Source organism: Calliphora vicina, chromosome 1 (assembly GCF_958450345.1).
Source record: "Calliphora vicina chromosome 1, idCalVici1.1, whole genome shotgun sequence".
Classification (NCBI taxonomy): domain Eukaryota; kingdom Metazoa; phylum Arthropoda; class Insecta; order Diptera; family Calliphoridae; genus Calliphora; species Calliphora vicina.
Window position 1 is genome coordinate 107681085 of NC_088780.1, and position 19721 is coordinate 107700805.

The following is a 19721-nucleotide window of genomic DNA, read 5'->3' on the forward strand; positions in this document are numbered from 1 at the left end:
ATTAAACGTTAAATCTGCTAACATTAACATTGAAGCTGCTAAAAGCGCTAGAAATAGAACATTCTAATTTTGAGCGTTAAGATAATTCATGAAACTGCTGGAAGATGGCTCAGTGTATAAATAGTGGCAGCGGGTAGCAGTCAGTTTAGTTTATCATAGGTGCCGCACGGTGCTTTGTCTCATAGACAAAAATCCAAAAAAAGTTTTGGTTTCAAAATATGATAAAATATATGTTGATCGATAGCTAACAACACAGCTCAAATAAATTTGTAGGAATTGGTTTTATTTGACTCTCTTAGACTTCACCAGAGGTTGCTAAAGTCAGTCAAATTTAAGAAAAAATTAATTGAATTGCTTCAAGAAAATAATTCTCAAAAATTCATTTTTATAAAAATGAGTAAAAATTTTTGGTTTTTGAATTCTTTAGTGTTTTCAAAATTCGGCAGTAATAACATTTTTATTAAAAATTTAGACTAAAATATTTTATTATCGCGCAAAAAAATACATTTTTTTAAAAAAATTCAAAAATTACAAAAGATTGTTGGAATTTTAAAAAAAAAATCGTTTAAAATCGTACATTTTTTATTTCGTTTTTTCTTAGTATATAGTGTTGTTAAAAAGGCTGTGAAAAGATTAGTATTATTACATTTTTTGAAAAAAAAATCAAAAATTACAAAAGATTGTTGGAATTTTTTTAAAAAAATCGTACATTTTTTATTTCGTTTTTTCTTAGTTGAACAAATTAATTAGTACCACCGTTTTTAAAAGGTAAAAAAGTAACAATATGTTTTAGTGTTACAAACAATCACAAGTGCATTATAATGTACCTGTGTTGATGTAGGGTATAACAAGAATATAGAAAAAAATTCTTTATAAAAACCCTCCGCTTAGAACATCTCTCTAACATTTGCAAAATGAAATTTAAAAGTTTAACAACAATTTTTGTTCTCATCGCTTTGTTTGTAATTACTTGCAACGCAGAACCACCGGGTTATTGTAAAAATAATGATAGTTCGGGTTTATGTGCAGGAGGTGCACCAAACGTTAAAGCTCAAGCTGGCGAGGAGGGTAAATGTGAAACATATGACAGCGAGTGTTTGGTGGAGAAATTAAATTGTCTGCGTTATCGCAGTGGAGAGCCGTGTAAGTACATAGTCTTTTATTAGAAACCAAATTAAACCAACAAATTTAAATAATGTTTAATTTTATGTTTTTTTGCAGTATTGATACCATGTTAATTAATAACAACGAAATAAATGTATTAAAAAGGCGACATTTTTTATACGATATATAACTCTTAAAATGCATGGAATAAATTTAAATTTTTTATTTATTTGTTACAAAATTTCATTTTTTATTTAATTATATAAGTATGTACGTGTGTTACTAATCAATATATGTATATTCTCTTAATGTTAGAAAAAAATACAGAAATCAATTAAAAATTCGCCATTAATGATTGAAGGTTTAAATTAACCTTGGTTTATAAAAAAAACAGCATCTTACAAGTACATACTATACATACTTTTTTGAAGCCGGATATTACAATATTAACAGTTTCCTCCCCAACAATATTTCAACTGGTATATAAAGTGATTTATAGTATTTTACTTAAAAAAAGCTTTAATGTACTTGTTACAATCCAAAAATATATTTTATATGTAACATGCATATTCGAATATTTAATTTAAGTTGTGTTCAGTTGTTCGAAATAATGATATCTTTAATTGATATTTGTGAGAGTTTTTTGTTTCACCAAACAGATTTTTCTTTACGATAAAATTATTTTTACTATACAATTTGTTTACCGTACAATTTTTTCAGCTAAAAAATACTTTTAAAAAAAATATGTTCAATCTTTATCTTAAAGAATAATGTGTTGAAGGGTATATTAGATTCGTCATAGCCGAATATAGCTCTCTTTCTTGTTTACCTTTGTATTGTTTTCCAGTTGATCTTCACTACACTGTTTATTGAATTAAGGTATGTAATTGTCGATCCACGTCTCATCCATAAATTCCATGTGATTTTTAACACAACAGTTTGAATATTGTACACTAGGGTGACCCTAAGTTATAATTTTTTGGATTTTCAATGCTCCCAAGGCCTAAAATTGTTTTTCGTTATCTAAAAATTAAATTCTGTAAATTTTAGCAAAATTGGATATCATTTAGAGGTTGCACATTTTATTTGAAATTTCCAGTCTTAGGTCAAAGTAGCAAAATCCAATTCAATTTTTTTTATTTCACGTAACCAATGATTTCTCTTTTAAATTTGGAGTCTAAGGGCCATTATTACAACTTGCCGTTATAGTTAAAGTTACCTTTAAGGTACCTTTTTCTATTGCTTAAAGTTACCTTTAACTATAACGGCAAGTTGTAATAATGGCCTTAAATTGTTTAAGTCTTAAAAGTTAGACCAATACACAAAAATTATTAAAAATAAGAATACAAACAAATTTTGTATACTATTGAACGGTGGCTATTGAGTTTCTCAGTAATTTTAAAGATGTCTTTAATTTAAAGCAATTCATTCCTTTAACATCAGTTTATTTCAATAAAATGCACAGTGGGGTTCATCGCTAAAAACATGAGGCAACGTTATGTGAAGTTCATTTAATTTATATTCGCTTTACAGTATTAAGCTAAGACTTATTATGAAAGTTGTTTAACTAGGCTGTCAGCAAACCCTTAGAAAGATCGAGTAAAGTTATGAATTCACTCAAAAACAATGAAAAATAGCCAATCCATTTTAAGATAAATATTTGCCATTTCTAACTGGCTGATCCGATCAATACTAAATTTTACATAGGCGTAGCAGGGGTATACGATTTTAAATTTGGAACAACAGACCCTTCAGAAGCGGAGCAGTACCTCAGGTATGCAACACGTTTGAAAGTATTGCGTGACTGAAGTGCGAATGTTGAATGTCTGAGGTGCCCACTTTGAGACCCCACAGCGCCGATGGGGGTCTTTGGGGTCCGTCGTCAAAACTTTAACTCGGATACTCCCTTGTTTTTTTTTATATTTTTATTACCATTCTGTGTTGTGAACCGAACCACTGTGCGGTTTTAATGGGGCCACCAAACGCACCGACCGAAATAAATAACTAAAACCCAGAGTGATAAAAAACTATAAACGAAATGAAAATATCACTTCACATGAGGTACTTACTCTAATAAAAACAATTGACCATTTTTTAAAATTTGTTACATATTTGGCTTAAAACAATATTAAAAACAGAAATAAATCAAAAAAATTGGTTTCTCCTCCAGCAAAATACACAATATTTTGTTTAATGCAGCATCATCATGGATGATCATGAAGATGGAATATGAAAAGAGAAACGTTTACATGGAAAAAAAAGTTTAAAAAGAGAGTTCGTTATGAAATAGAGCTGAAGACTATTTCAAGTGCGTTAATCGGGAAAGATTTGTATTTGTTGTGTTTGTATAATTTCAAACAAACCATACAAATATTTTCAAATAAATCATGTTATATATATTTTTTTTGGTTTTGTTTTATTTGAAAGTGCTTGAATAGAATTGGCTACACGTTTCTTTCATTATTTTAACAAAATGTGGGTTTTTTTTGTTGAATTGATCAGCTTTTTTTAATTTTATTTTTTTGTAAATGAAAGTAAAACTATTTTGTAATCATTTTGATATGATTTTCGCATTGTTCGTTATTAAACAATGAGGGTCTGTTGAATACTTATTTAAATTGGTTGGCAAAATAAAGAATTTCAAATGATTTTGCAGTTTGTTGTATGACTCAGCAAAAATTTGGTAATTTTTGGCAATTGTTTAAAATATATACTCTTTAGTGATTGCTATATACTGTCTGCATTACACAGAAATAGTCTAATAATGACTTATTTCTTAGACATCTGCATGATCACTTAAATGTACATACGAAATATTTTAAGCAGTCGTTTAAAGAATCAATATAATTCTCATTTAGCATCTTTTTAGAATATTTTTTTTTATTGGGCGCATAACCAAAAAAACTTCATGAGGACCAAGGATATATGGTCCTCATGAAGTTTTGAGATGATCTAGCCAAAAAAGTCGAAAAGTCTAAATCGAACAATCGATTACGTTATTATTAAAATATAATGAAGAGTCGAAAATAGTCGACTTTTTATAAATAGCTAAAATCGAAACTCGACTATTCAAAAATTTAAAGAAATCGAAAGTTCGAAAATCTGTAGAAAATGCGAAAAGTCTTTGTTTCAACTATAGAACCTTCATCTGTAATTGTAATTTTTCTTGATAATTCTGATTAAATAGTTTTGGAAGTAACTTAAAAAATACTTACTCCATATTTTAATTTATTTTAAGGATTATTAAGTGATTTAAGATCTCTCCTACACGTAGGGCATTTTTAAGTCGCAAGTGACAAATTATGACATTATATCATATGTCCCTGATAGATCAGGGACTTTAATTTACTAAACAAAAAGCTTTCAAACATTTTTAATAATTTTCAAACAACTTTGGTATTTAAACTAGTTAGTTCATTATTTTCTTTGTTTGTAATTTATTTTTTCACTATTTGCGTTTGTTTTGTCTTAAAAGTCAAGTAAAGTAAAATATGCACTCATAAATCTTTAAATACTCCAACAACAAATGTTTGTTAATGGTGGCATACAAAATGCGAATATTTGTATATGTCCAATTCGGATAGACAGACAGACTATCAATGCGGAGACATCTGGTAAAAAATTAAAGAGACGAACAAAAAAAAACTCAAAGGAGACAACAGTCACAAAAAGGTTTATTTGCAAACGCATTCACATTAATCACGTACATTAGTTTTTTGAGAAAAAAATAAACGTTTATTTTTTTTTTGGAATACGCACCAACCACAGTCAGATACTTAAAAAAAATAGTCATCTATATGTACGTACAAGTACTTACATACTTTTGGAAGTATATTGAAAAAAGTATATAGATACTTGTTTCACAAAATTATTTTTTTTACCTCAAATGACCATTGGTATCATTTAACATGTGGATACAATTTGGGTTTCTTTTTGTTGTTGTTTCATTTTCAATCTGTAATTTGTGTTGTAGTCAAAATTAATGTACTATAAGTAAAATGGCTAAAACATGTAAGTCACTTTTTTGGGGCCATGTAGTCATTCAATTTCTGCAAAAATATTTTTTTTTTTTTTTTTAATTTAGAAAAATTATCTTTTAATTGAGAATAAATATTACTATTTGACCACTGCTATCAATTTGTTATACCAAAACAACATTATTCATAATTACCAAAAATATAAAAAGTAAATAATAAAAAATGTTGCAGGCTTGTATATCCGGTTGTGCCGAATCTAATGTATACAACCTTCACAAAAGTGTCTGAAGCTTTTTATTATGGAAAACTACTAATACGAAAGGAAGTGTTAAAATACAAGCCGGTACTAAAATGTATTCATTAGGGATGCCAAACGGGACTGGGTTTTACAAATGGGTTTTAGAAATGTAAATCCCGGGATCCAGGGATTTTTCGGGACCCCGGGATTTTTCAGGATCCCGGGATTTTTCGGGATTTCGGGATTTTTCGGGACTTCGGGATTTTACTTAAACGTCAAAAACATCAAATTCAACAATAAAAACAATTAATTTCATTAATATATTTAAGTAAAAATATAACAAATCAAAAACTAATGCATTAAATTAAAATAAATGGTCCATGATTTCCGCTAGCTCCATACAATTGTCCCCCGGAGTACTGTTTGAGCAGTCATAAATATCTTGATTATGCGGCAATCCTTATAAAATTTTGCACAAAATAAGTTGTAAGTACTCTGAAATTATACTGTAGAATACTGCGGAAATCGGGCTGCATTTGCCCCTAGTCCGCTTCAGAAAATAACTTGAACATAAATTTCGTAAAACTGTAAATTGTGTAAAAGCCTGTCAATGCAAGGGAGACGTGCTGCTCCCTGATTCAAATGAAAAAATCTGGCTGCGTTTGGATTTGAAGCGAGATTAGTATTATAAATATGCTGAAATTTAGCTTTCTAAGTATTTTGGGTGCTTCAAAAATCTTCCTAAAATATCAAAAATCTCATAATATTTCGGGATTTGTTAATCCCGAAAAATCCCGGGATTCTTTTTCACAAATCCCGGGATTCGGGAAATCCCGATCCCGAAAAATCCCGGGATTTTCGGGATCGGGATTTCGGGATTGGCATCCCTAGTATCCACAACTCTAAAAAGCTTGCTTGTGATTGAAAAGTTAATTAAAACTTCTTATTGGATTATAAAACCCTCAATACTTATATTGCTAACATTATATTTAAACCAAAATCAAACTAAGTTATCAAAGCCAAAAACCTTTTACCTTGGCGCCTTTATCGATAATTCTTACATATTCTAAGCTTTTCCATTTTACCGTCTTTAATTTGGACAAGGAGACGAACACAACTACAAAAACGAAGTGACGAATAGACAAATAAACTCAACAATCATGGCGGATACGAAGTAAAGATTTTAGCAAATTTATATTTTCCGGTTTTAGCACACAAATAACAATTAATTTAACAAGTTAACACTTTTACTTAACTAACAAAACATTCAATTATATTTTTCACTTGTTTTCTAATTCATTTAACTACATATTAAAAACTTTTTCGCGAATTATTTAAGACGAATGAATTTTCACGACCGATCCCGGCGACTGTTTCTTATTAGACTGAAGAAAAGTGGACACGAAATTTTACAATTTAAAGGCGAATTGACTTTGACTAGCCCAAGGAAGTAAAGAGTTGCCATCATGTGTAAAAGTAATAATATTTAGAGGAAAGTGTTGAAAATTAAAATCAACTACATAGTTTTAAAAAATAATATTGTAAAAACAAAAAATATTTTGAATGAATATTGAAATGTTCTTAAAAATACACGGAAATCAAATTTGTTTAAAAAGAAAAAAATAATAAATTAATTACACAAATGTATCCATAGTGTAGTTTCTACAAGCAAATCTGAAGACCTGTTGTAAAATAATGACATGTTTTTACGTAGTTTCATTAACAGGATTAACACTATTCCCCTAAATTCTAAAATTGTTTCTACAATAGCATCTCTGTCTCAATTGTATTAGTTAATTCCAATTCGCCATTTTTTGTAAATTCAAATTCCTTTTCCTCTTTTCTTTATTTAATTGCAAGGTGAATTTACAACTTCGAGCGAATTCACTTATTTATTTTTTATGTATGGAGTTTGACATTCTCAAAATTTTGAGAATTATTTGTGAATGTCAAACTCCACATATGCTAATTTCTTGCTAATTTCTGTCGAAAGTTTCTAATTGGAAATAAAAAAAGAAGCTTTTGGTGGAAATAAAATGTAACCATATGATTTTTTTCAAATGAATTTAATAATGTGGAGAAGGTAAAATGGTTATTTGTATAAACAAAACCTTTATACTAATATGACTATGTAAAATGAGAAACTTTCTTAGCTGGTCTTGCAAACTTTTTATTTAAACCGAAATCTAACTAGTTATTAAAGCCACAAACCTTTCACGTTTGCGGTCTTTTCGATAATTCTTATATCTTCTAAGCTTTCAGATTTTACCTTCTTTAATTTGGACGAGGAGACGAACACAACTACAAAAAAACGAAATGACGAATTGACAAATAAACTCAACAATCATGGCGGATACGAAGTAAAGATTTTAGCAAATTTGTATTTTCCGGTTTTAGCACACAAATAACAATTAATTTAACAAGTTAACACTTTTACTTAACTAACAAAACATTCAATTATATTTTTCACTTGTTTTCTAATTCATTTAATTACATATTAAAAACTTTTTCACGAATTATTTAAGACGAATGAATTTTCACGACCGATCCCGGCGACTATTTCTTATTAGACTGAAGAAAAGTGGAAACGAAATTTTACAATTAAAGGCGAATTGACTTTGACTAGCCCAAGGAAGTAAAGAGTTACCATTATGTGTAAAAGTAATAATATTTAGAGGAAGGTGTTGAAAATTAAAATCAACTACATAGTTTAAAAAAATAATATTGTAAAAACAAAAAATATTTTGAATGAATATTGAAATGTTCTTAAAAATACACGGAAATCAAATTTTTTTAAAAAGAAAAAACTAATAAATTAATTACACAAATGTATCCATAGTGTAGTTTCTACAAGCAAATCTGAAGACCTGTTGTAAAATAATGACATGTTTTTTCGTAGTTTCATTAACAGGATTAACACTTTTCCCCTAAATTCTAAAATTGTTTCTACATAAGCATCCCAGTATGCAACATTTCGAGTCAGTTCTTTTTATCGAACTTATTTCGAATTAAAATCGAAAATATGAATTTATTATGATGCTCTATCCAATCTACATTTTTTATAATATCGTATTTTAATATTTTATAGAAATGGCGAATAATGTTCGATTTTTTTGTCAATTTTTATTTTTGCACAAATTGACAAATTCATATACATACATATTATTCTTTTGTTAATTTGTGAGAAAATAAAATTTTATTTCTTATCCTATCAATAACATATTCATAAAAATATAGTTTAACACGAAAAATTTATCAAAGACGTCTTAAAAAAAAAGCGCAGTAAATTATTGATGTTGTTTTTGACAATTCGAATCTCATAATCAGCAAACATCAGAAATATGTGCAGAATTTATTGCATTTGAAAATGAAAACACATCTAACGCAACATTATTGGATAATAATAAAGGTATTGAATATGCATTATTTCAAGAAGAAATTGCTCGATGGTATAAAGTATACGAAATTGTTCATATATTTAATCGAAATCGAATCAATTTAGAACATTTTTAATACCGAAAAAGGTATAGTATATCGATAAAAATTAGAATCAGAATAATAAATAATTTTCGACTCTTTATCGCTCTGCACTCTACTCAGGAAAACACGCACATTATCGACATTATATCGAAGTCGATATCGATAAAATTTTACGAAAAAATGATTCATTTTCGAAATAACTTCGAATCATTTTGCATACTGGGATCTCTGTCTTAATTGTATTAGTTAATTCCAATTCGCCATTTTTTGTAAATTCAAATTCCTTTTCCTCTTTTCTTTATTTAATTGCAAGGTGAATTTACAACTTCGAGCGAATTCACTTATTTATTTTTTATGTATGGAGTTTGACATTCTCAAAATTTTGAGAATTATTTGTGAATGTCAAACTCCACATATGCTAATTTCTTGCTAATTTCTGTCGAAAGTTTCTAATTGGAAATAAAAAAGAAGCTTTTGGTGGAAATAAAATGTAACCATATGATTTTTTTCAAATTAATTTAATAATGTGGAGAAGGTAAAATGGTGATTTGTATAAACAAAAACCTTTATACTAATATGACTATGTAAAATGAGAAACTTTCTTAGCTGGTCTTGCAAACTTTTTATTTAATCCGAAATCTAACTAGTTATTAAAGCCACAAACCTTTCACGTTTACGGTCTTTTCGATAATTCTTATATCTTATAAGCTTTCATATTTTACCTTTTTTAATTTGGACGAGGAGACGAACTAAAAAACTACTACTAATACAAAAAAAACGAAGTGACGAATTGACAAATAAACTCAACAATCATGGCGGATACGAAGTAAAGATTTTAGCAAATTTGTATTTTCCGGTTTTAGCACACAAATAACAATTAATTTAACAAGTTAACACTTTTACTTAACTAACAAAACATTCAATTATATTTTTCACTTGTTTTCTAATTCATTTAATTACATATTAAAAACTTTTTCACGAATTATTTAAGACGAATGAATTTTCACGACCGATCCCGGCGACTATTTCTTATTAGACTGAAGAAAAGTGGAAACGAAATTTTACAATTAAAGGCGAATTGACTTTGACTAGCCCAAGGAAGTAAAGAGTTACCATTATGTGTAAAAGTAATAATATTTAGAGGAAAGTGTTGGAAATTAAAATCAACTACTTCTAACAACGATGGATATTGAAATATAGAATTTGTATCAAATTTATACACATTATGGCCTCATTTGAATGGAGACAAAAAATTATTCAATATTTATAACAAAAATACAAATATAATAAAATGTCTAAAACTATTTGTTAAAAATGGGTACGCCTATTAGTTCAATGGACAAAATTATTATTTCCATTTCAGTGATATGAAATAAGAATAATATGAAAGTAATATTTTAAAAATAGATGTTTCTTGTAATATTTTTAAAAGTTTTATGTGATGATATTAACTTAAATTCATACTAGAGTCCATTTTTCTGTAAATAAATTTGGGTTTTAATTCAATAATTAACCCGTTCGTATTGGTATAAAAATAAGCTGGGACCAAAATAATAATTATTTTTGAAATTTCAAAGGAAAAAAACCATCACAAGAATATATCGGAATGTCAAGTCAATGATGCAATTTTGATCGTTTTCAACTATATTTTCATAAAATAACATGCTTTTTAAATTCTTGATTTTTATACCCTTCACCTTCGTAAGAAGGGTTTGTCATTCCGTTTGTAATTTCTACATTTTTCATTTCCGACCCTATAAAGTATATATATTCTGGATCCTTATAGATTGCGGAGTCAATTAAGCCATGTCCGTCTGTCTGTCTGTCCGTCTATCGGTTGAAATCAATTTTCTGAAGACCCCAGATGTCAGACATGCTATCGAGAAGTTTGCTATTTAAAATCAGCAAAATCGGTCCATAAATAACGGAGATACATATGAACAAAAAACCGGGACCTCGATTTTTGACCTATTTTTGATCTATATCTGGATTACTAAGTCATTAATATAGACAATATGGATATCTAATGATAGATATTTCAAAGTCCATTGCAACGATGTAGATAAGGCTATATATAGTAAGTTGGACCTACAATGGGTCAAAATCGGGAAAAATATTTTTTAACCCGATTTTTTTTTTCATAAATTTTTTTCCAAAAAAAAAAAATTAAAAACTAAAAAAAAAAATTTGAAAAAAAATTGGAAAAAACTTTTTTAAAAAAAATTAAAAAACAATTTAAAAAAAAAAATTTGAAAAACAATTAAAAAAAAATTAAATTTTGTTTACCTAAAAATATTTAAAAAAAATTATTTTAATGTATCATTTGGAAGAAAAGGAGCTCGATCTGAGATCACTCATATTTCAGAACAAAAATCGATTTTTTATATAAAAACTGAAGATATCTAAATTCGTTAATAACTTGGCCAATAAGCGTTTAATCAAGAAAAGGAGCTGATCTGTGATCATTCATATTTCTGGCCAGGCCATTATCAGGCCTGTTGTGCGACCCTTTTCATGGAAAAAAATTGTTGCTAAAAAAAACTTTATATAGTGATCTATGAAGGTATTATGTAGGGATGCCAAACGGGACTGGGTTTTACAAATCCCGGGATTCGGGATTTTAGAAATGTAAATCCCGGGATCCCGGGATTTTTCGGGACCCCGGGATTTTTCGGGATCCCGGGATTTTTCGGGATTTCGGGATTTTTCGGGACTTCGGGATTTTAGGTAAACGTCAAAAACATCAAATTCAACAATAAAAACTATTATTTCATTAATATATTTAAGTAAAAACATAACAAATCAAAAACTAATGCGTTAAATTAAAATAAAATGGTCCATGATTTCCCCTAGCTCCATACAATTGTCCCCCGGAGTACTATTTGAGCAGTCATAAATATCTTGATTATGCGACAATCCTTATAAAATTTTGCACAAAATAAGTTGTAAGTACTCTGAAATTATACTGTAAAGTACTGCGGAAATCGGGCAACATTTGCCCCTAGTCCCCTTTAGAAAATAACTTGAACATAAATTTCGTAAAAGTGTAAATTGTGTAAAAGCCTGTTAATGCAAGGGAGACGTGCTGCTCTCCGATTCAAATGAAAAAATCTGGCTGCGTTTGGATTTGAAGCGAGATTAGTATTATAAAAAATATGCTGAAATTTAGCTTTCTAAGTATTTTGGGTGCTTCAAAAATCTTCCTAAAATTTCAAAAATCTCATAATATTTCGGGATTTGTTAATCCCGAAAAATCCCGGGATTCTTTTTCACAAATCCCGGGATTCGGGAAATCCCGATCCCGAAAAATCCCGGGATTTTCGGGATCGGGATTTCGGGATTGGCATCCCTAGTATTCATAGAATGAATAACATTTTCTTAAAGGAATTATAAACTCAATCATTAGTTTTATCTATCTTCTATCTATCTATGCACGTTCCGTTTGAACTCAGAAACGGCTGGACCGATTTTGATAAAATTTTCAGGAAATCTTAAGAATAGCCTAGCGGGTAACAGATTTTTGATTTTCGGTATCTGGGCGGAGGTGCGTGGCAGAATGAAATTTGTACACTAGATCTAGATCAAGAAAAAAAATCGATTTAAAGATAGTTGCATTTCATTACAATAAGGATGATGTCTACAGGAATCACAAGGACATACTGAATAGCGCAATGAACAAACTTAGCTTACATTGCAACCTTTTAAAGTTCCCTAATTAATCCCCGTTAATATGCTGTTCAAACGGTAAAGTTGGTCTGCCACCAATTATGGAACTGCCTAAAACGCTTCTAAGTTACATTTCCGGCGCCACTCCGATTTCCAAGTACTTTCTTCAAAATATCCCAAAGTACAACTCCTGCTTTCAAATAACGTCCTTGGGGCAATTAATATCGTAAACAACATCAGCTTCATGCCCACCTTTAAAGTCAATAGTGTGCTGGACTATTAATCTGAGGGATGCGGGTTCGATTCCCGTCACAGACTCTGGGTGTATCTGCAGACAAGCAAAACGTTTCGCAGTTTGTGGTTGATTAAACTAAAATGATCATTGCTCCTGCTTGCTCTGTGGTTCCAAATCAAAATCTAGGTGGACAAAATTATTTAGCGATATTTTTATATAGAATTGGTATTTCCGATTCCAAAAACAAATCTTTAAAAGATCAATATAAACTTTTTTTCAAGTTACTGTAGGGTCTAGATATATATATAAAAAACATTAATAAAAAATTAAAAAAATACGTTTTCATGTCTTTCTGAAACTAAATTTTTAAAAAGATCTGTATTTACTATATTTCAAGTTACAGTAGGGTCTAGATATATAAAAATCAATAATAAATAAAGAAATATTTCTAAAAATTCCATTCCGTAAAAATTAAAAAAAAGTATTTCGGCGGTGCTGGCGGCTACAATTTTTTTACAAAGACTTTCCCAGAAGTTTCTTTAAATGATGTATATAGTCATTGGGCGGGCTTCGACGGTCTTTTTTTTGGCAAGCTATATAACATTCTTAGAAAAAAAAAAATATAAGTATATTTGAGAACCAAGTTTAAAGGACTATAACAGGAAAATGGAGAGGCCCATAAATATAAGATATACATTTAATAAAAGCCTATATCAATGTTTATCTATGTTTTGAAGTATGAATTTCAATATGGTAAAAACATAGAGATATATCTAATTTAGTAAAGCAGTAAAATATTAAAAAAATTATCGAAAATATGATTCAAAATTTGTTGAACTTCTGGCGCTTCTGTAGAGAAAACGAAATGTCCAATTGAATTCTGAAGATACCGATTTTCTTAATTTTGACCACCTAGATTTTGATTTGGAACCACAGTGGCTTGGTTCATTGCAAGACCCTTCTGCTGAAACATTCTCAAAGCAAGTGTTGGACATCGGAAATGGAAAAATTCCAATTGATCTCGCCACAAATGAGATTTCGTTCCCGCCGAACTGCTGCCCAATGCAAATGAATTTTCAAGCCGTTGTCGACAAGGTGTTCCCAAGTCCTACAACCAACTACTAAAATTTGGAAATCTTGATGTCAATAAGCTCAATGAGCCAATTCAATTGAAACTGCCTGGCGAAACAATGAAATACAAATCGATTGATACAGTAATGAACAAAGCCGTCAGTTGACCTACCGAATTTTTGAATTCATTGGAACCAGCTGGAATGCAACCACATTTATTAACATTGGATTGGTTGGATAACCGATAATACTTCTCCGCAACTTAAACGCGCCCAAATTATGCAACGGAACAAGATTGATCAGCCAACAATTTTCACCAAATTTAATTGAGGCAACAATCATCGGTGGCAGATTCAAAGGCGAAGACGTACTGATTACACGCATATCGATGATTTCCAATGACTTATCATTTGAATTCAAGCGGCTCCAGTTCGAAGGGTGCGTAGTCAGGTCGGGGGAGTCCGTGCATTATTTTTTTCCCGACACTGTATATTAAAATAGAGATGCAATACATTGATGTCTTCCAAAGGCCAGCAACGCGGATCGGGTTCAGCTAGTCCTGTATAATCTTCAGCCCCTAACCATTCAGATATATTCTACTTATTGTGAACCATCAATAGAGTAGAAATCATTGTAAAATAATCAAAATAGTTTGAAAATAAATCTGCTATTTCTAACTGGCTGATCCGACTGACATTAAATATCACATACTTATATGTAGCAAATTTATTCCAAAAACCCCCTGGAAGTGGCGCTGTGGGATTTCAGAGTAGAGCATCTCAAATCTAAACTTTAATTTTCTTTAAAAAATCTGCAAATTGTTTAAACTATTGTAAAATTATTGTTCGAAAACACATACACAAATATAAAATGATTTTCGAAATGGGCCTTATATGGGAGCTATGACCAATTATGGACCGATCACCATGAAATTAGGTCGTGTGATTTATGTCTATATGAAAGTTATTTATATTGAATTTTATGTGTATACCAACATTTTTAAGAGATTTATGCACGTAAAAGTGATTTTCGAATCGGGTCTTATATGGGAACTATGACTAATTATGGACCGATCATAATAAAATTTTGTGACATGAATTCTGTATATATAAAACTTATTTGGAGCAAAAGCAAAAAAACTTTTATTAATTATTTATCTATAATAATTATGAAATATGAAACAATTGATGTGCAATTATTTAAAACAATAATAGTTATTTATATTTCAGTATAAATTTGCTTTGACCTAAATAAAAATTATCACGATTTCATATTATTTATTTAACACAATCAACAAAAAAGGTTTATATTACTCAGGTTTTTAAAGCATATTTCTGTATTTTTTTACCACAGGCAAGTATGTGGCCACAAATAATTTAGCAACATGTGTACTTACTTTATTTAAAATTATTATGTTGCTTTTATTACGAACAATACAAGATTCATAAATACCAATTCAATGTTTTGCTATAAAAATGTATTATTATTTTTATGATAATTGTTAATAGAAGGCGTAGATTTTTATCATTAATAAAATAATTTAAGTATATTTGCAACTGAACTCGTAAACGCACGATTTTTTAAGCATATATCAACAAAGTAGGAGAGGTGCATGATAATTTTTTTATTTTAGTGGCTTCAGAATTAGTTTTTTAAAAAGGTTTACTCTAAAATTTGTATATATTGTACTTATTTCTGACAAACCTCTTTTTAAAAAAATAACATTTTAACCACAAAATATAAATTAAAATAAACAAATACTTGTACAATGTGCATGTAATGCTGGAAGGCATTCAAACCCCCCAGAAAAAAATCATGAACCATTTTTTTTTTCAAATAATTTACCCACTAAAATAATCTCGTTTCTACACACATTAAAATATTGAATGAATGTTTAAGTCAAAAGCCACACTTAACTACGCTTTTAATCAAATAAATAAAAAAAGTACAAAAAAGAAACATTAACCAAATAGCCGTTAAATAATAAATAGCTAAGAAAATAATGAAAAAAAAATATTGTTTTGTTTCTTTGGCCATGTAAAAAAATAAAATGTATTCATAAATATTTCCCTTTATTATTGGCTGTTTTGCGGTCTCTAAAGCAAATTCGTTATAGTTGTTAAATGGTTGCTTTTTGTTTAAATTTAAAGTTAGTAATAAATTGTTTAATATTTTTAACCAGATCAAACAATATAAAATTGATTAGTTAAATATGAAATTGTTAAACAAAAATTGAATTGATTTCTTTTCAAAACTAAAACACTACATCGCTAAATTATATTATTTGTTACTTTGGGGCGGTAAGTGAAGGTCGCCGCTGATAAAAGGTAAAAGTTAAACTCTATTTTATGAATTATTCGGCTAAAATATTTTGATATATTGAAATTTTCAAATAATTCCGTTTTTAGAAAGTAAAAGAAATTTTTCAGAAATTCTATTACATTGTATCAAAGAAATTTTTTAATTTCTTAATAATTTTTAGCCGCCAAAAATATGTTATAGTTTTAATCATGTCATTATATCCGCGTTTTATCTCTTTATAAATCAATCATTTTTGATTAACCAAAAAAAAAAATAAACAGATACCTCAACGAATTGAAATGAATACACGATTAAAATATTCCACAAATGAGCAAAAAACAGTTTCACTTTTGTTTTTTACAAAATAGTTCAACTATTTAAATCATAAAGTTGGTTATTTAACTGAATTTCATTTGAAATGCAATGGATTCGCCATTTGAATTAAATTTAAATAAAGGGTGTAAACATAAAGAGGTGTAGTGGTACATGTTTATAGTAAAATATGCTTCAAATAGTACTTAAGTTATTTACAGACGACAATACTGTGTATTAATACATATACAAATTTAAATTATTATAAAATCTATCTGAAATCAGTCCATAATTAGTCATAGCTCCCATATAATGCACTCTTCCGAAAATCATTCACGAAAATAAATTATTGAAATTTTAAAAGAAAAATGATTTTGCTCATTTACTTAGTGTAGGATATTATCAGGCTTGACCGGGCCATACTTTCTTGCTTGTTTTTATTTATAAATACATACCGATTACATATGAAAAAAAAAGTTTTTGAATTTTTGAATACCGACCGAAAATTTTTAAAATTTGGGACTAAATGTGTTTTGAAACCTGTACTGATGATATAACTACAAGCTCTTTCGATAAATATGTTTAAGGATTACAATTGGTGTATTCACACGGTCTATTATTATTAGTTGTTGTTGTGTTTTAAACAAAAAAAAGTATTATTTTATGACAAAACAATAAACATAGTTCAAATAGTCTTATTAGTTTAGAACTTTTTTGTTTGAAACACAACAAAAATTAGTTTAAACTATCATAATATACTCGTATTCGAACATTATGACAATATGACCAAATATTAGACCGTGTGAATACCCCAAATGATTCTAAATAGTAGAGGACGATAAGTTTACATAAAAACTTTTTCAGAATCAATTACTCATAATGAAATTATTAAAAATTAATTTGAGTACATATTAGAGTATCCAAAACCGAAACCGAAAACCGGCCAACCGGTTTTTTCATCTTTGTAAACTCCACCGGTTTCGGTTTTTTCACAAACCGGTTTTTGTAAGACGATTAACCGGTTTTAATGAAATATATTTTCTAAAGCTCATTTAAATATATTTATGAAAAACTTTGATACCATTTTTAAAAATATTGATTTATTTTATAGAAAATTGTAGCATTTGGCACCATTTCGTAAAAGATATAAAATAATTGTATAAAGAATTCAACATCACTAATTCAAGGTGAAGAGCTATGACTAATTATGTACCAATCGCCATAAAATTAGGTGGCATGACTTCATTATATGAAACTAATTAGTGTTGAATTTAATTTGAATACCAAAATTTTTAATAGACTTATGCTAGTTAAAGTGTGTTTCGGAAGTGGGCCTTATATGGGAGCTATGACTAATTATGGATCGATCGTCACAAAATTTGGTATGGATGCGTGTTAGGCTTATATAAAACTTATTTCTGCTGAATTTGGTTTGAATATATAACTATATAACTAAGATATTTATGAGAGCTTAACTATTTTCAGATAGGGCAATCGTATGGGGGCTAGAAGAATCAATGGACTTATTCTGACCAAATTCAATAGGCTTTGTCCTTGGGACAATAGCTTGTACCAAATTTTGTCGTATTAGCTTTGAAATTGCGACCTATAGTTTGATTACAAGGTTTACATGGACGGACGGACAGACGGGCGGACATCGCTTAATCGACTCAGATAGTGATACTTAGCAGATTGGTATAAGGTTGTTGTTGAGACAATATTTTTGAACGTTACAAACATCAGCACTAACCTAATATACCCTCCCCATTATGGTGGTGTGGTGTAGGGTATAAAAATGAGAATATTAGGATTTTTTCCCATTGGGACAACACATTGGACCGAGGCTAATCCAGAGTTTCAAGAATATATTAAAATCTTTGATTTTGGATCAAATACAAACAATTTACTAGCCTTTAATATTTTTCTTAGATGCCTGTCGGTCGTCTAAACTGTATGCAATAAAAATATCAGTGATGACTAATGATAGCTTTCAAAGGCAAGTTAAATTTTTGCCATGGTCATTACTAGAACACATCTAGATATCGAAATGGAATTCGTAGCTGGCTCTAATAGGAACCAAATCTCACATTTTCTATATTATTTGCTTCAAAATATTCAATCTCCAGCTGCAACACCCTTTATCTATATATTTTAATCAGTTTAAAACGATCGCATACACTATTTAATCAACAATTAGATTTATGTATCCACAAGTTATAAGACAATTGAAAAACTAAATACGCACTATGCATTTTTTTGTTTAACAATTGCAAATATGTACAATTTTTAAACAAAATGTAATATTTTAACCACAAACTAATGACGGACAGAGGGTAAATGTTTCAAAGGCATTGTCTTCGTTTTATGGGGGAATTTGATGGTTGTGGTTTGGTCTAGAGTAGTCTAGTCACTGCATGTTAGTAAACCATTGTTTTGTTTAATGAATTTGATTTTAAACAACTTGAATTTGTGTTGACAAAAACGAACATGAATAAATGATGAATAATAGATCGTGGTTTTTATTTGTATTATTTTTAATTTCCTTACAAATTCAAAAATAATAAAAATGAAAAATATACGTGACTTTAGTGTTTAATGACAATTACGCGCCCCCATTATTATGTTAACAGCAAATTACTGCAACAGCAATGACAACAGCAGCAGCAGCCTCAACCTGATGTTATGTAGCAGCGTCTGTAGGTGTTGCAGCAGTTTTGTTGTTAATCGATTTGTTATATGTACGCTGTTCATTTGATTTTGCCACCATTCTGTCTTTTCATTTTATCTATAACTACGGAAAATGATCTATGGTTTTATCTGTGACAATTTTTTCCTCTAGGGATCGTAGCACAAGTGTTTGTAATTTATAATTAAGTAGGAGTTTAACGCATTAAAGTAACATTTTCGATTAAGCCGATAACAAATTAGAAAATCAAAGCAGTAGTCGAATAATTCATTTATTTATATGCACTGGTGGTGCAACTGATAATAAACTTTTATTTTCTACCAAATTACACCTGAGAAGTTGGTTGGAAATTTAATTTTAAAAGTAATTATTATTGCTCCAATTTTATGATGTTGTCTAGACAAAGAAAGTTTGGAGAATTACTTTAGTAATAAAATCATAAGTATATGTATTGTTTGTTTCCACAATGATTTTCTTTCAGTTATGTAGTGTGATCTTACACTACATTAAAATTAGGTACTTTAGAAGCTTATCACAACTATATGAATTTTTGAAAGTTTAACTAAGGAGTGAGATCGAAAAATTCTTAACATACATATATGTTTATAAAAAAGAAACCACTAAACTTACAGCTTTAATTTTTTTTTATTT

At 29.1% G+C, this 19721-nt stretch overlaps 1 long non-coding RNA gene across 1 annotated transcript; it reads left to right on the forward strand.

The window, feature by feature from the left end:
* Positions 1 to 918: 918 nt before the first annotated feature.
* LOC135955241 (uncharacterized) lies at positions 919 to 1345 on the forward strand. Its single transcript, XR_010576288.1, has 2 exons — positions 919 to 1143; positions 1222 to 1345. It is a non-coding gene; the product is annotated as an uncharacterized LOC135955241 (long non-coding RNA).
* The last annotated feature ends 18376 nt before the right edge of the window (positions 1346 to 19721 follow it).